At 42.0% G+C, this 18,640-nt stretch overlaps 1 protein-coding gene across 1 annotated transcript in view; it reads right to left on the bottom strand.

Annotated features, from left to right (window-relative positions):
* Positions 1 to 9,059: 9,059 nt before the first annotated feature.
* The window catches only part of LOC146060483 (uncharacterized), an 81,458-nt gene continuing 71,877 nt past the window's right edge, over positions 9,060 to 18,640 (bottom strand). The window contains exon 5 of the mRNA XM_083173731.1: positions 9,060 to 9,416. The gene's annotated coding sequence lies outside the window, so the exon portion shown is untranslated. The remainder of the gene's footprint in view (positions 9,417 to 18,640) is intronic.

The following is an 18,640-nucleotide window of genomic DNA, read 5'->3' as shown; positions in this document are numbered from 1 at the left end:
AATGACAGTTTTTGGCAGTTTTCCAGCATTTCAAAGCAAAGTTCTCTCATCCATTACCAGTATTTTGTTCCAAACAGACAGATCGGACAATAAATCTGTAGATGTATGGCCACATTAACTCCCTCTGCACATGTTACATCTGCCCCACCTGCAGCTGCATTACAGCATATAATTATGCCAAAGATAAGCCAATATATTAACAGTTAAATACATTAAAGTGCATTATGCTGTAATAAGTATTGCTGATTAATCCTCACCTAGCAGGGCCGTCTTTTTGTATGGGCTTAATGGGCACTTGCCCAGGGGCCCCAGGCGCATAAGGGCTCTATGTTGATAGCTGAGGATCCCCTTTTTCCAGGGATACCAGAATTTTGAAAATTGGCCCTGGGGAACTGCAGATATCCAACTTCAAAGCAGCAGTCCACATCCGACCTGTTAAATACAATTTCCAGTCATATTTCTCAGGTTCTCTCTGACACTAGCGGCTTGTCTCTATCATGCCCAGAACCAGAGATATCAGCCTTCAAGCAGCCGGTCCCTGCTCCAGCTCCAAACGTCTGGTGTAGTTTTATATTTTTGTCAATGGATTGCTCTGGCTCCTGATCTCTGATACCCAAGTTCCCAGCACCTCCTGAAAGTTGGGACTCTAGGTTTTTATACTAGGCTAAGAAATCTATTTCCAGAGAATGGCGATATCTGCAGTCAAACAAGCTGCCCTTCCACCGGAAAATGACGAATATTAAGCCCACTCCATTATCCAACCGTCCCCTGTGTATAAAACACCCCCTACCTCCCTGGCAGTCATTTACAAGGGACCCTTCATACAGCTCAGTGCCCCCTTCCACATGTTAGTGTTCACCCTCCCACCACCTGTGCAGTAAAGGAGTAATTAGCAGAAGTTACTGCTCCAGGTCCTACATGTTGAATGGAAGATAGAGCACCCCCTGCCACCCGTGGGACATCAAAGCTGCTGCTGATACCACCCCTAGGAGGGGAGAATGGGTAAGGGCCCCAGTGCATTGCTTTGCCCAGGTGCCCACACTGCTGTTAAGACGGCCCTGGTGCCTAGAAATGAACACAGTGATTGGCATATATGTACTGCTGGACACCACTCATAGAATGATTAACCTGTTATTTGTTTAATCAATGTTCTTGTTTTTTTTCCCCCTAAACATTAGATGTATTTGTTTATTTATTTATTTACAGTTTCTTATATAGCTCAGCAGATTCCGAAGCGCTTTACAATAGTAGACAGTGATAAAACAAACTGGGTAATGACAGACAGACTTGGGGGTTAGAGGGCCCTGCTGCAAGCTTACAATTTATTACATCATAATACACTTCAACGTATTTAACAGTTAATATATTGGCTTATCTTTGGCATAATTATATGCTGTAATTCAGCCCAATCATGTTCCCAGTATAGGGGATGCAACACTGTTTTTCTGTCAATAAACAGAAGTGATATGTAAAATGATACATTAGACAGTTTACACTTACTTGTAATACTTATTGTAACAGTTACTGTTTTTCAATAACATACTGCAACAGTTATTTCTTATTTATGTACACATGATTGTCTATCTTTGTATATGCACTGCAAAGAGAGCAGCATAAATCCAATTTCATGTATTTCAGTGACACTGTGTAAAATATAACACTGCATAATGGCCCTTAATCAGACCTGATCGCAGTACAAATTTGTTCTCAAAATGGGCAAAAAAATGCTGGACTGCAGGTGGGGCAGATGTAACATGTGCAGAGAGATTTAAGGTGGCCATACATCTACAGATTTTTTGTCCGATCTGTCTGGTTGGAACAAAATCCTGGTAAAAGATGAGAGCAAATGACAGTTGACCATTTGCTTTGAAATGCTGAAAAACTGTCATTCAGATATTACCAGCTGTTTGTTCCAACCGGCCCAATCTGACAATCGATCTGTAGATGTATGGCCACCTTTAGATTTGTGTGAGTTATTTGTTTCTGTGCAAGGTAAATACCGGCTGCATTATTTTTACACTGTAATTTAGATTTCATTTTCAACACACCCCACCCAAATTTAACTCTCTCAGCACGTTACATCTGCCCCACCTGCAATGCAGCATTTGTTTTGCCCATTTTGAGAACAAATTTGTACTGGGATCAGGTCTGATTAAGGGCTATTATGCAGTGTTATATTTCACACAGTGTCACCGAAATTCCATTTAGAGTATTTGTGCTTCTTCTATTATAAACACATTCAGGAGAAAACACACAATATTCACAATTGTGACCATGAAAATGGGTCAATTATTAGGGATTTTTTCTCCCACCAAAGTCATTCACTTTGCACTAGGACAATCTCGTACTCTCTTTTACTATGCTAAAGTATATTAATGAACCACTCTAAGACATCCTGACATAATTTTAACTAGATCGGAGCATCTTCATAGTTTTCGTCATTTTCACCAAAAAAGTGAAACTTCAGGCCTCTTGCCAGAACAGAAGATGTTGACTCAGATCAAAATGCTTTTGCACGTTTCTTATTCAAGTCAAGTCACAACTTTTCCACACTAGCCGATTTTGAGTTTCTCAATTTCAGTTTTTTCACTCCGCCCTAATATATATATATATATATATATATCACATATACATTGCATCTACCATACTTTGTGTTCAATACCAGTCTTATAAACATTGGCCCTTATTCAGATCTGATCTCAGTACAAATTTGTTCTCAAAATGGGAAAAAACATGTGCACTACACGTGTGGCAGATGTTACATGTGCAGAGAGAGTTAGATTTGTGTGTGTTATTTTGTTTCTGTGCAGGGTAAATACTGGCTGCATTATTTTTACACTGCAATTTATACAGTATTTCTGTTTCAACACACCCCACCCAAATGTTACTCTCTCTGCACATCTTACATCTACCCCACCTGCAGTGCAAATGGTTTTGCCCATTTTGAGAACAAATTTGGGTACTTATGTATTATCTGGACTCCCATGTTAAATGCACCCCATTTTTTCATACCCCTACTATCCAACTACGCATGGAGTTGATTTTATATAGTGTGGCGAGCGCAGCGAGCCACCGTGCCCGAAGCGTGTTGAGCGCAGCGAGCCCCGCGAGGGGATGCGGTCTCTTAAGAAAAACGGGAGTCCAGATATTACATAAGTACCCAAATTTATACTGCGATCAGATCTGAATAAGGGCCATTGTTTGTAAAAGTATAATATGCTCTATTAGAATTATTCTTTATATTTAGGTGATTCTACATTGTGAGCTTTATTTCTTTCTTTTTTTTAGCTAAGGGACATACATAAATAATTTTCAAGTTGGCTTCATAAACTTTCTTGCTTTGTAAGAAAAAGGTCTAAATGGTAACTGTGTCAATCACTGAAATTATTCTCTCCCCGGCCTTGTTGCCAAATCCCAGTGGGTTTCTGTAATCAGGAAAAAAGTATCTCATAATGAGGTGTGTGGGGGCTTTCTCATTATGCGAATGATTGGTATTTGAAAAGACATATCCTGCTGCTTTTCATTTGCCTTTCACAAGAGTAGGTTCTCAAACTGGGGACTTCCAATGCAGATGGTGAAGAAATTTTCTTTAGTGATGTCCTCTGGGTTTATCTCTGTTGGATATATACACATTTCATTGCTTGAAGATAGCTTTAAATGATAAATAAATTGTACACAGGTGCTTAATGGGAGCTTTTTTTTTTTAGTTTGGGACATTAAGTTAGAAATTAAAGAGACCATAACTAATATTAATTAGAATTAAATCCTATAGATTATTATTTTTACATTAATGTTCTAAACTAAATATCAGATACATTACTCTACATTTATATTAAATATCAGCTTTATGTCAATTACGTAAAAAAATTTAATCAATTTGAAAAATTCTTATTTTTTATGTTTAACCACTTAAAAGCCAAATTAGTGCATATGGATATACCTTTGTGTGCACGCTTCACTTTTCGAGCAAGGTTACTATTCCGAATTATAGTACACATGGATGGTAAATGATGGAAAAAGTAAAAAAAAAAAATTAAAATGTTGTTATTTGAACCATTATGCACTTGATATTTACATTTCGACATTTTGACTATGTCATCCAATTGCACCATTAACTATTAATTAACTATTAACTATTACCCTAAAGACTGTCCATCTATTATCCGGAAACCAATTTTGTGGATGTTGATATCCAGGTGCAAGCTACCTTCTTAAATGTGTCTAATGAAGAAAAAACTACATTCTATACCTACAGTACTGTACATTAAAACTAAGGAATCATAGCCTATACATTTGGTGATTTTAATTGTCTTTTTTATGTTATTTAGCTTTATAAAAATATATTTTCTGTTAATGCAGTACTTTGGTTGGTCTGTTCACCAGAACTTGCTTTTTCTGTTCTTTGATTGTGTTTCTACACCATGCATTGGTGGAATATATATGGATGGCTGGTGGATGGGATGATGGTGGTCAGAAAACCTACAGTAGCACCGTGATAGAAATAATCCCAACAGGCGTCCTGCCACTCCTAACCACTCATTCCTGCAGCCTAACCCTTCCCATTAGTGCTTAACCCTTATCTTCTAACCAAGCAGTATAACCCTAACCCTCCCCCGTAGTACAAAGGAATTAGTTAACAGGTATTTTAGTTTAGTGTCTTATGGCTCAGGAAAAATGCAATATATGGGTATAGTCACCGATAGGTCATGTGACCTGGTGTAGTTGTGTGTCCTTTCCTAGTGATGCCTCTTTGATATGGCTTGATCCAGGGAGCCAATGGAAATGTTTATTTTGTGGCTTTATGGAGGATGCAGCCTTCTGTGCTTGTGGTAGCCTGAGATGTTTCTGCACTGGCTCACTTGGGAGTGGATGGGGATCTCGACCGGGTCGTTACCTGGGAGAACCGAATGTGGTGGCTTGTTGGTAACTGAGCTGGGTGAGTCACTTGCAGAAAGCACTGACGCATTTCATTGCAATTGCCCTGTCAATCTTTTGCACATATCAACTTTTGACACAGTCAACCTTTGACACTTGTTAACCTTTTGACCCTGTTCACCTTTTGCATGTTGACCATATCGGGTTGATCTATTGGCTGTCTATCTATAATATGCTATTATATTGTATGTAAGCTCTTGGACAGGGACTTTCTTCATTGATTTACACCCCCCCCCCCCCCACACACACACACACACACATACACATTCCAACACTCTCCATGTGCTATCCTTAGATGGTTTGCTATGTATTAAGGCATGCAAAAGGGAGGATACGCTTTTGTGATACAAATTAATGTTACTTACATGTGTGATTCAACGTGTGATTTAATTGGTAATGATGTCCCTATAATGTCTGTGTGTTTATGTACATGTGGTAAGGAATATAGATTGTAAGCTCCACTGGGGCAGGGATTGATGTGAATGTTCAACTATACTCTGTAAAGCAATGCATAATATGTATGCCCGATATAAGAAACTGTTAATAAACAAAAACATTTTTGCATGAAAACAAGCAAGATCAATGAGTCCTTATGTTTTCATGATTACAGCCACAAACGCACAGTACATAACGGGGATATTATTTCTCCTGCCTCTTGAGTGAGATTATTGGGTAGATGTACAAAACCTTTGTGGTATATTTACTAAAATTCGATTTGGGGTACCTTTTATAATGAGCTAGAATAGAACCAAGATCCCCACAAACTCTTCAACGTGTTTCTATTCCAAAAAAAATCTAATTTACTAATAGTTGACTTTAAGTTCCATTCTGCTTTCGATGGTTCATTGATTTCTATTTGAAGTTCGATTTTAAGCACTTAATGTGTTTTTCACCCTCAACAGAACTAAAAATAAATATAAAATGGACTCAAAACAGACTGAAAATTATCTAAAAATGTACAAAATCATACCAAACCATTTATTTTTGCAAAAAGTCGATGCTTTACCCATAAACACCTTCATTCCTGAGTGAATTTGCATATCTACCTTTTTTAAAAGCATTGCTGTGCCTTTATAAGCCATGACTTTTGACTTACATTTTTCCTCATGTGGAATATTTGTGCACTATATAAATAAATGGTAATAAATAAATAATAATAATAATGATATGTTTGTTTTAAAATCAATTTTTATCATAATGCTCCAATGTCTATTTAAATATCATTGACCCATTTATGACAATGTATATATTTATTAATAAAAGGACGGTTTCAAAATTAAAAGCAAGTTGACTATAATTGATACGGAATTGTGAGCATGGAAACAAATGTGGCTGTATCCATAGATTTGGTTTCCTATCTGTCATTAGTACCCATGCACACTTGCAACAGCCCTAGGATCCAGTCAAAAAGTCCATTTCAATAGAAGCACTTATACTGTACATTTATTCACAACTCTTTATTAGGCATGAATTCCATCAACATGTAGCCTACTAGTCTTAAGGCAGATGGGTGAGAGTTTATGCTTAGGCAAATCTCAAAAGTTTTGTGAAATGAAAATGTTTTTCATTTAATGGTCTCTTAAAGGCCTTCAGACCCTTCGGTGTTATGCCCTGAAATTTCTTGGGCTGAGCTGCGCTACAGGAGCGGGCTCTCTGGGTATGCCACTGTAAAGAAAGGGTACGTCAGTGGTACCTCCAGTGGTGAACTATCCCACCTGTTGCTGATCCTCCTCTCCAGTGCTGACCCTCCCCGTCACCGCCCCCTGTTGCTAATCCTCCCCGTTGCTGCTCGGTGAGGATTGGGCCACTCACGGAGGATTTTGTTCCCCGTTAAGGGAGGTTTGACCGTTCATATGTTCAGGCGTCCAAACACAGGAATGCCCAAACAGACCAACGGCTGAGCAACTGAGCACTCCAGTGCTCCCAATTCATTCCCCCCCCCCCCCCCCAGTGGTCCTGAACTTCTCCAAGCAGCCACAAACAGTCAAAGCATGCAGCAGCAGCCTCAGTGGAGCAGGGGATGCTGCAGAGGTCAGAGGCTGCCCATTCTGTGGTGAATATTTCTGGTGCAGGACAAACCCACCACTCAAGGGGTTAAAGGTCCACTTAAGGGAGTCTGTTTATTATGTTGTATGCAGTGCTGTCAAGAGGGTGGAATGGGTTCTTCTTACCCAGGTCTTCTTACCCCCACTGCCCGGTCTCTGCCCCCTCCCCTGCTGCAGAGCCAGGCAGTGGGGGTGGAGAGCAAAGGCTGCTGCAGCAGCACTGCCTCTCTCCCCCGCTCAGCACATGCTGCTCAGTGTTGTGTGCTGAGTGGGGGAGAGAGGCACCTGCAGCAGCAGCCTGTTCACCAGCACACAGCCCGCACCCCCTGCAAATTTTTTTTTACAGGGGTGTGGCAATGCCCCCTCCGGTTGACCATGACTTTTTTTTTTTACTGGAGCCCGGTGGTGCTTTCAGTGGCCCTGGTTGTATTCAGAAAGTCATATGCTTTCCATCGACATATCACAATGCATGAAAACAACAGAAAAAACGGTACTTGTTTCCTAGCACGGCGCCCATCTCGTTGAATGTATGCCTTAACTTTAAGGTACTTAAGGCATACAATCAATGCGATGGACCCGATTTTCTGTCAATCACCAGCTAATTTGCCGGTGAAAGAGAAAATCGCATTGATCACGTCCATTGCGGCCCTTAATAAGGGGCCGCGATGCGACCGACGCGTTCAACGTGATTTTTCCATAGACTTTAATGTTAAATTATTTTTAAAGTGAAAATCGGGTTGATCGCGTCGGTCGCGGGCCATTATAATGGCCTGCGTTGCGATCAACGCGATTTTACATAGGTGACAATGTGAAATGGGCCAATATGGGCCATTTCACATTGAATATAGTTGTAAAGTATGTTTAATGCCCCCGTCATTATTAACGCCACCCCGCTATTGACGCCAACCCGAAGCGTGGCGAGCACAGTGAGCCCACAAGGGGCGGCGGTACGCGTCCTCCGAACCTTTTTATACCCCTACTCTCCACGTCGGCGTGGAGTTGATTTTATAAAGTGTGGTGAGCGCAGCGAGCCACCGGGCCCGAAGCGTGGCGAGAGCAGCGAGCCCCACGAGGGGACACGTATACCTGTGAAGTTATGCGCGTCCCCTCGTGGGGCTCGCTGCGCTCGCCACGCTTCGGGCACGGTGGCTCGCTGCGCTCGCCACACTTTATAAAATCAACTCCACGCCGATGTGGATAGTAGGGGTATGAAAAGGTCGGAGGACGCGTACCGCCGCCCCTCACGGGCTCGCTGCGCTCGCCACGCTTCGGGTTAGCGTCAATAGCGGGGTGGCATTAACAATGAGGGGGGGGGGGCATTTCAAACATGAAGGGGGGGGGTTTGGGGCTTTTTACATTGAAATCAATGTAAAATCGGATCTCAGGGACCATTTTATATTGATTCCAATGTAAAAATCGTGTCGATCGCGTTGATGCGATTTGGTTGGCATGCGATGCGATCAACGCGATTTTTCCGACCCGATGGATACAATCAAAATCGGTGGTGCCGTGCTAGGAAACAAGTACCGAAAAAACACATTTCACTGACTATATACAGTAGTACAGGTCTGTACTATATAGTCTTGCCTGCACAATCTGTTTTTCTATTTGAGTTTGATGCCATTTGGGCCCTGCTTCGTGATCAAATAGAATACGCTTGATTTCTGTTCGATTTCAATTGGATTTTGCTTATACAGTATAAGCAAAATCGAATAGCAAAATAAATTAAATCTAACCCTGTATACTCCCTATATGTCTGATGCCCATAAAATAAGAATTCAATTTGGATTATCTACCAACAAGGCTCATTTTAAATTATTTTGCTACTTTGTTGCCACTTAGCACATTTTTCATAATGATTTCACTGCTATATTAAACACTGCTAAATGGCAGTCATTATAATTGCCTTTTCATGTAGAAGTAGTGTCTATATTCTGTATCATCCTTCTTCATCATTGCATATATTCTTGATAATAATAATAATAATAATAATAATAATAATAATAATAATATAATAATAATAATAATAATATAATAATAATAATAATAATAATAATAATAATCTCTTACCTCTCGTTGTTTTTTTTTTTTTTTTTTGTGTAAGCTTCATTCTAGTTATTTAAGCCATCGATGACCAGCAATTCTGTCTTGGATTTACTGGAGGAAGGGGGTGAGGGGCTGTGGGTGTCATTGATACCAGCAGAACCACCCATCAGATTTCCATCCTCATTACAGGAAAATAGAGCTAGATGTCAAACTACTTACAATACTGTCTTGGTAGTCTGTGTTCCAATCATTTTCTGGCAAATGCAGCACCACAGATACCTCTTCTTATGTCAGTTAATAGATTTCCTGCCAGTATTTAATCATTTTTTGAGATCTGAAGCAGGTTTTCAGGATGTAGGACATCATTAAAAGAATATCTCCTTTGTTTTCCTGAAAGGCAGAAAAGCAAGAGGCAGTGTGAAAAGAGAAATTGGAGAAATTATGTGGGATGCATTAGGTGTGAATGAAGAATGAAAGAAAGAGGACATAATGAAGACAGAGGTACAGACAATGCCGGAGACTTGGACGGTAAGACAATGGTGCAGTGTGAAGAGAAATAGGGCAATAAGCAATGGGACGCACAAGTGTGTGAGATGCACGCACATCCCACCTGTGCTGAGAAGGGAATTTGCGGCACACTGTCGGGATGAATGACAATGGCTCCATCTTTAGGTCGACATTGAAGAAATGTTGACACAAGCAAAATGTCGACAAAAATGAAAGGTCAACATAACAATGGTCAGTACGTGAAAAGTCAACATGAGTTTTTCATGATTTTTTCTTTCTGTTTTCATGCTGTTTCACGATCCACATGGACTAGGTACAGTTGGGAATGGTAAAGTGTCCAAAGCATGGCAAGCAAAGTGCTACACTACTTGGGGGTTCATGTCTACAGTTGTCGACAATAACACCAAGTCTAAATTTTTCCTTTAGACCTTTTGCTTGTTTTGACATTTTCAAATGTTGTCCTTGTGCTTGTTGATCCTTTGATGTTGACCTAGACACTATCTACCCTTTGATCCAAACCCCTGCAACAGATGTCATCATATCTGCCTCATACCCTCAATAGTCAGGGCCTTATTCTAGTTCACTCTTTCTGACAAAATCCTTCTTAGATGGACAAAACTATGTGCACTGCAGGTGGGGCAGATGTAACTTGTGCAGAGAGAATTAGGTTTGGGTGAGTTATTTTGTTTCTGTGCAGGGTAAATACTGGCTGCTTTATTTTTACACTGCAACATAGATCTCACTTTGAAGCAAAACCCCACCCAAATCTAATTCTCTCTGCACAAGTTACATCTGCCCCACCTGCAGTGCACATGGTTTTGTCCATCTAAGGATTTTGTCAGAAAGAGTGAACTAGAATAAGGCCCTCAGTTCTGATGGTCTCCTCGCATCTTAATCCCTATAATAGATACTATTGTTAGTATGTCTGCTATTTGTTTGCTATACTTAATTTATATTTGCAATTTGTCCTCAAAAACAGGTTCCCATTTCACCATTTAATGGTGCATTCAGTGATCTTTACATTTAAAATAACTTAATTAAGTACTTGCATCTTGTTCTTGCATTTGAATTGGATCACTTTTCACTTGGTAAATGTGCCTTTTTATGTTATTAATAACACTGTCCAAACATAGGGGTTTATGCAGACATGACCGCGGCTGTGCGAAATCAAATGTTTTTCCCTGTCTGTGCAAGTTTACATAACTCTTATCTTTCCCCAACTCTGTGACAGATACAGACTGATTGAAGCTGGTGCTGACGTCACAGACCTTCCCTGAGAACACCTGGGCACGTCTGCATTTTCTCAGACAACCCTAGAAAATGGCAGGTTACCACCCCAAACACCGTATTCCTGTCAATTACGTTGAAATAGAATTGCGATTTGATTCATGGCTGATTTTTGTTGCAGTTTGGCTTCAGCGATGTGTACTGCGATCCATTTGTCTGCGCAGTCATTCGAAAATCTATCCACTTGTGAATTCGCACAACAATGTTGAGGTCTGAATAACCCCCATAGAAAACAAAACTGTGCAAGAATTCTGCTGTTAAGCCGCATCTCCTGGATAAAAGCAAAACCAGGTATTTATTAAAAGATGGTCCTAGTTTCAACCCATTGCCAGAACTTGTGTTACATTGACAGATTGCCAGTCCATCTTATGGCCATTAGTTAGTAAATTCAATTACTCAACCTAAAAGCAAACCTGGACAGACCAATATCAAATCTCTGGCTGCAGTATGGAGAACTAATATTGGTCTGCCAAGGTATTTTTGTGTTGACTTGATTATGTCGGGGTGGTACCGATGTTGCCTCTATGCACGCAAGTAGTGAATCTGAGATGCAGGCCATGGCCTACTCTGTATAAGACAGCAGTGGTGACAGAATTTATGTGTGATTCTGAATTAGCCCCACTACACAAGGCATTTTTCCCATGGTGCCTTTTAATGCACTTTCAGAACATTGGGGCAGATGTATTAAGCCTGGAATAGAGATAAACTGAAGAGAAAGTGAAAGGAGGTTACGCACCAGCCAGTGAACTGTGTTTGAAAATGACAGTTGGGAGTTGATTGGCTGGTGCTTAATCTCCTTTCATTTTATCTCCACTTTATCTAGAGTTCTTCTCCAGGCTTCATACATCTGCCCCAGTGACAGTTACCATTCATGCAAGTTTTATTCTAATAGTGTTATAATTGCATTGCTATGGTCCTGGCTTACTTACTATACTGAGAATCAATTTTTATTAATTTATATTGTGCTCGGATCTATTGATATTGATATATTAACATGTGACATTATAATCTAGGAAAGCATTGACCTGTAACTTACCCTAAATATTGATGCCCTTAATTTTTACACCATAGAAGTCGGAATTTTTCATAATCAAAGTATACTATTGAGAGGACATACAATTATATTTCTGGCAAGGTGCCAACAGCACATCCTTCAGTGGTTGCAGGAAGGTAATTTAATAAATGAAAAGACAAAACATAGGGAGAGATTTCTTGTTTCTGCTGAATATAAATGAAGACATTGAATCTATGATCAAGCACATATAAAAAATTCTGCCCACAATTACTGAAATAAAGAAAAGTGCTTTTGGCATTGAGGGGAAACCTGGGGATTTACTTGTTTACTTTTTAAAATAAACATTGTATATTTGTCTGTATTATTTGTTATTTTAACCATGAGGTTGAGCTACTGTATTTATTCAACATCAACAAGAACTGGGAAACTGCAGTCATTTCAAGTTGTTATATAGAGAATGGTTTGTAAACTGCGCTCCCAGAGGTCTCTAAATGACAATAGTGTGTGTCAAAAAGGAGGGGAATGTTGTACTAAGATATTTGTTTTGGGCCACAAATAATGTGCTAAGATGCTGAGGTATTGTAAAAATACTCTTTATTAATCAAGGTAAGTATGTTAGGTTTACCGGTGGTGGGCTTGGGAAGTCAGGCTTGGCAATAACCTGTGTCCCTTGGGTAAAAAGGGGGGGGGGGGGGAGTCTGCGGGGATGTGGCAGTGGGGAAAGAATGGGAAGGTCAGCTGGAGAGTTAGCAAGATGAAGTCACAGTCTAGGTTTGGTTAATCAGGTACAGTAGGTGTCGCAGGAGGCTGGTGTCCCGTCCAACCCGCAGTGCACTCTTACCGGGCTTCCTGGTCCCCCGCTGTCCTCTTCGTTGCTGTGTGTTGTGGAAGCTTGGTCCTGGCTTCCTGGTCCTCCACGGCGCCTCTGTGCTTGGCAAGGCCGTAAATGAGCAGTGCCATGCGAACCCGCATACCCGCAGCCGGTTTAGCCGGACATCGCCACAGCGGGAGGCTGACCAGGCTTTTCCAGTCACCCGGAATCCGGGTGACTGGAAAAGCCTCCTTGAGGGTTGCCACCAGATCCTGGAGAATCATGGAAATATGGGAGAGGTGGCAACCCTAATGCAAGGGGATGTTTACAAGAACACATCTATCGCAATCTGCCAAAGGGGAGAGAATTCAGATGATGGTCACCAACCATCAAATGATTTTTCTCCCCTTCGAAAATAAAAGTTAGTCTAAACTAGAGATGAGCGGGTTCGGATACGAGGCGGATCCAGGGAGTTCGATGGTCGCCGCCATTTTTCTGAGTTCAAAACGAGGCCAGACGTCATCTTCCCACTGTCGGATTCTCGCGAGACCTAGGTATATATAGTTCCCGTGGTTGGCGCCATTTTCAAACAGGCTGGTGATTTCAGACAGCACGGATGTGTCCGTGGTGTCTGCTGAGCTGAGCTGCTGGGGAAACATGTTGGGGGGGATGATTTATGCATAGGGGGCTGCTGCTAGTGCTACAGAGGAGGCTACATTATTTTAATTAAGCAAAAAAATATTTTTTTTTACATGACTGCTGCCAGTATAAGACCAGGGTGCCCGGATGTGTGCTGCATCAGTCCAGGGTGCCCGCATGTGTGCTGCATCAGTCCAGGGTGCCCACATTTGTACTGTATCCATCCAGGGGTGCCCACATGTGTGCTGTATCCATCCAGGGGTGCCCACATGTGTGCTGTATCCATCCAGGGGTGCCCACATGTGTGCTGTATTTGTCCAGGGGTGCCCACATGTGTGCTATATCAGTCCAGGGGTGCCCGCATGTGTGCCGTATAATTCTATGGGTGCCCCCTTGAGTCATGTATCAGTCCAGGGGCGCCCACATGTGTGCCATATAATTCCGTGGGTGCCCCCATGTGTCCTGTACCAGTCCTGGGGTGCCTGCATGTGTGCCGTATAATTCCAGGGGTGCCCCATGTGTCCCATATCAGACCAGGGGAGCTGCCCTTTTTTTTAATGAAAATAAAAATAAGGTGTTTTTTTTTTTTTACTGCAAGGGCTGTTAAATGCACTGTAGTCCAGGGGTGAGCCAAGAGTGCTGTATAATTCATGGGGTGTTGCTAAGTAAGGTGTGCTGCTCTTTTTTTTATAATTAAAAGAATACTAATTTTTATTTTTACTGCAGGAATTTGTCTGCCGTACAATTCCATGCCTGCCACCATGTGTGCCGTATCAGTCCAGGGGTGCCGCCATCTGTGCTGTATAATTCCATGTGTGCTGTATCAGGTCAGGGGTGCCACCATCTGTGCCGTATAATTCCTGGGGTAAGCCAAGTCTGCCGTATAATTCAAGGGGTGCTGCCAAGTGTGCTGTATTAGTCCAGGGGTGATGCTAAGTGTGCCGTATCAGTCCAGGGGTGATGCTAAGTGTGCCATATCAGTCCAGGGGTGAGCCAAGTCTGCCAAATAATTCCTGGGGTGAGCCAAGTCTGCCGTATAATTCATGGGGTGCTGCCAAGTGTGCTGTATTAGTCCAGGGGTGATGCTAAGCGTGCCATATCAGTCCAGGGGTGATGCTAGGTGTGCCGTATCAGACTAGGGGGGATGCTAAGTGTACCATATCAGTGCAGGGGTGATGCTAAATGTGCCGTATCAGTTCAGGGGTGATGCTACCTGTGCCACATCAGTCCAGGGGTAATTCTAGGTGTGCAGTATCAGCCTAGAGGGGATGCTAAGTGTGCCATACCAGTCTAGTGTTTGTGCCGCACACTTGTGTGGCTTATCATACTGTAGTTATCCAGCTACCTCGGTGCAACCTTTTGCCCTAAAAACAATATTGTAAGGTGTGAGCTGTTCAGAATAGACTGGAAATGAGTGGAAATGAATGTTATTCAGGTTAATATAGCGTAGGAGCACAAAATAAAAACCAAAATTCTGCGATTTTAGCAGTTTTTATGATTTTTTAACAAAAAATCAGAACCCAAAACCCAAAAAATCCAAACTCAAAACACTTAGGAGGTGTTTTGCCAAAACCCATTAGAACTCAAAACCTCAAGGTAATCAGAACCCAAAACCCAAAACTCGAAAAGTTGCCGGTGCACATCTCTAACCTAAACGGACTTTTAGTTCTGCTGCAGATCACCGAAAAGGGGGTGAGTGCCAGCAGCCCATCCCGAGCAGGCATTGACCCATCTTCATTTATATGGGCGTTCCCCTGCTGCCCCCCTATTCTCCCCCACCCTCCTCCTGTCAGTGCATTTGCACAGGGGATCTGCAGATGCACATATCCATGTATACACATGTGCAGAACCCCAACATCAGAAACTGGGATGAATTCAGTCCCATCTGATTAAGCCTGCACCAAGCTGTATATTAACAGGCTTTTTTACATAGGCACAACCATAGAGCTCTGACTTAGTTTTGCCAATCACAATTGTTCATAAGGTGAATATTTCACTGAACAGCTTAGACAATGTCTCTTATTGGTTTATTCTCATAACATAAGAATTTCAACTCAAAAATCTATGCTTAGCCATGCAATAATAAACTGACACCTGTTCATTTCTAATTACAGGTTTTGTTATAATAGGGGGATGGAAAATATACACTGGTTAGATCATTATTGATTTTTTAATGTATGAATTTTTAGGGACAATTTTAGTGAGCAGACCCCCCCCCCCCCCTCCACCACCACCACCACCACCACCACCGTGCAGAGAACTTCAGAATTTCTCTACAAAGTACGTGCCATTGTTCAGGAAAAAGGAGTGGGTGACATTTCCCAGATGATCATACCAGTGATTACAATAGCATTGGCTAAGGGTAGGTACTTGTTATGGATGCAGGGTATGCATGGTTGTCCTCTGCTCCATGCATCCAGCCGCCATTATAGATACGCACTATACAAGAGGTATGCACAGACTGTGCTTTGGCTTTCATTTTTGTTCTGAAACGTATTCATGTTTTGGTTTTGCAAAATCACCCTTAATCATTTTGTGTTTGGTTTTACATCTGGGTTTCATTAAACACCAATAAAAACAGCTAAGATCATGTCACCTGTTTTGTTCCTAGGTCAGTGGTTCTCAAAGTCACGTTTTCCAGGTTACCAACAGTAGTACTCATTACCGACTAACATATGTTAAAAGATCCACAGGTGGAGCTAATTATTTCACTTGAGGAGACCTGCAAAACATGCACTATGTGGGGTCCTGAGGAGTTGTCAATAATCAATAATGCTGCACATACTTTTTGTACTAGGTACACATCGGATCGGATCGCAGTGCATGCACACTGCATGCACTAGGGATCTGATCCGATGTGTGCTAATTAAGTCCCAAACGAATCTGTTAAATGGACCGTGTATGGGCTCCTTTATACTGAGAGCTTCTGAAGACCGGTATATCATGCTTCTATCTCCCAGAGCAGATTGGAGTTTAAAAATGAAGACTGGAAACAGTTAAAATATATTTCACTTTGAAAAAATAAATAGTCTATGTCAATATAAAAGCACAATTAATTCTCATCACTACAGCAAGTGCATGTAAAAAATGTGTGCGATAACATCCAACTAAAGCATACTGTACGACATATTCTAGTTTAACCAGTAGATGTCCCTGTTACACTCATTTAGAGTAAAGACTGCAGACTTTGCATTTATTGAATAATACAAAATATATGAAACCGTAAACTATTGCTTTATATATTTTGTAAAGAATCTTTTGTCTTTTAAATACAGGTATATTGCAATACTAAATGTCTGACTGATGAGTAATATGTAAAAATAAACTGTATTGTACTGTAGATTTACTAACGGGCATTGCAAACAACCACACCTCTGATGCAATTTTCAGAGACAAAATACTGCATATAATATACAGTACTTAATAATGTACTACATATGTTGAACACTCACCCTTGTTTGCTGTGTAGCAGTTTGCAAGGATCCAAACCATGTGTGTTTTACATAAAACATCATGCAGTTGACAACGAACCACCAGTTTTCAACACAAAGCTCATTTATCTTTTAAACACGTCTTTTTTTAGTGTGTGCACTTCAACTGGTTTATAAAACAAGTGATGTTTTGACCTCAGAAAAATTCACAAAAACCTTTCCACTTCCACATTTTTTTATTTATAGACGCTCAGAGATACTAGAAATAGAAAGGGCAGCCAGCTCACTGAAGCAAGGGGGCGGGCCATCGCCGGGAGGGGAAAAGGGGCAGTTTGGGGGAGGAGCCACTGATGTGCTTCCCTATTGGGGGCTTGTCCTATTGGGGCGTCATTGTAGCCCCACCTCCACAGTGCAATGCTGTATTTAAAGCATTGCACTGCGGGGGGGGGGGGGGGGCTAAAATGCCATGATCCCGCCACTTGACCTGCGGACCCCCCACTGTGGGGAGTCGCAGGAGATGAAGGGAAGTGTGGGAGGGTTGCCCCCCTTTCCAGGGGAGGGGGGGGCTGGGGGACTTTTCGGGGGCTCCACAGCCATTTCGGGTGGGTGGGCAACCGTGTATTAAGTACTACATTATTACTACTCTTAGGGTGCCCATGCACTGCGGCCACAGCAACCAGTGGCGGAGAGGTGAGATCTCTATGATGCATTAACTGATGCTTGATTTCTGCGCTCCTCTGACTGCAAGCAGCGGGTGCGAGTGGCCGTGCCGCGCAGCTATGTGGACTTGCCTGCTAGTCCTGCCACCAGCCGTCCACCACCAAAAGTGTCCTCAGGTGACGGGTCCTCCTGAGCCTCCCTCCAGTCATGTCCTACTGAGTCCTGCTCCATCCTTTCCTTAACAAGTAAGCAGATGCCAGCTCTGGGCCTATATTAATTTGTGTGCATCATGTGTAAATCAGGCCTCTCTCTCTGCTTAAACCCCGCTCACAACTCCCTCTCTTTTACCCCTCTCTCTCTGCCTGCCCTCTCTCTCTAATCTCTCTCTCTCTCTTTGTGCCTGACCCTCCTGTTTTCACCCCCCTCTCTCTCTGAGCCTGACCCCACCTCTCTCACACCTCTCTTCCTCTGCCTCACCACCTTTCTCTGTGTACCTGATCTCCCCTCTCTCTCTCTGTGCCTGTCCCCCTCTCTCTCTCTTTCCCTCTTCCTGACCCCCCATTTAAGGTTGTTATTGTTTTATCAGTGCCTGGATCAAAGGACAGGTACAGTTGTGTATCATCTGCATAGCAGTGGTAGACCAGGCCATAACATCTGATTATGTCACCCAGTGGGAGCATGTATACTGCAAAAAGCATGGAAGTGAGTATAGAACCCTGTGAGACACCACAAGACAATGGCACTGGTGGTGAAGAGTATACTCCCAATGAAACTCTCTGTGATCTGCCAGCAAGAAATGATTTGAACCAGCTAAGGACTGTGCCACTCAGACCACAGGAATTTTTCAGGTGGTCAATTAGAATTCCCATGGTCAATGGTGTCAAATGCTGCAGAGAGGTCCAGGAGGATTAGGATTGAACATATATCTCCTCTATCCCTTGCATTTAGAAGATCATTGCTCACACATACCAGAGCTGTTTCTGTGCTATGTCTTCTCCTGAATCCTGACTGGAATGGATCATAAATGGGTCTCTAGTTGAGTTGCAACCACTTTCTCAATAACCTTTCCTAAAAAAGGAAGATTTGATACTGGCCTGTAGTTGGTCATGCAGTCAGGGTCTAAATTAGATTTTTTAAGACGTGGTCTGACTATTGCTTCCTTTAGCGGTTCGGGAAAAACGCCTGTTTGCAAAGAGCATTGAACTATTTTTGCAAAAGCAGGGCCGATTATTTCCATACACCCTAAAAGAAGTTTGGATGGGGC

The sequence above is a fragment of the Crinia signifera genome, chromosome 1 (assembly GCF_055691185.1).
Source record: "Crinia signifera chromosome 1, ASM5569118v1, whole genome shotgun sequence".
NCBI classification, from domain to species: domain Eukaryota; kingdom Metazoa; phylum Chordata; class Amphibia; order Anura; family Myobatrachidae; genus Crinia; species Crinia signifera.
This window is presented reverse-complemented; position numbering and strand designations above follow the sequence as displayed.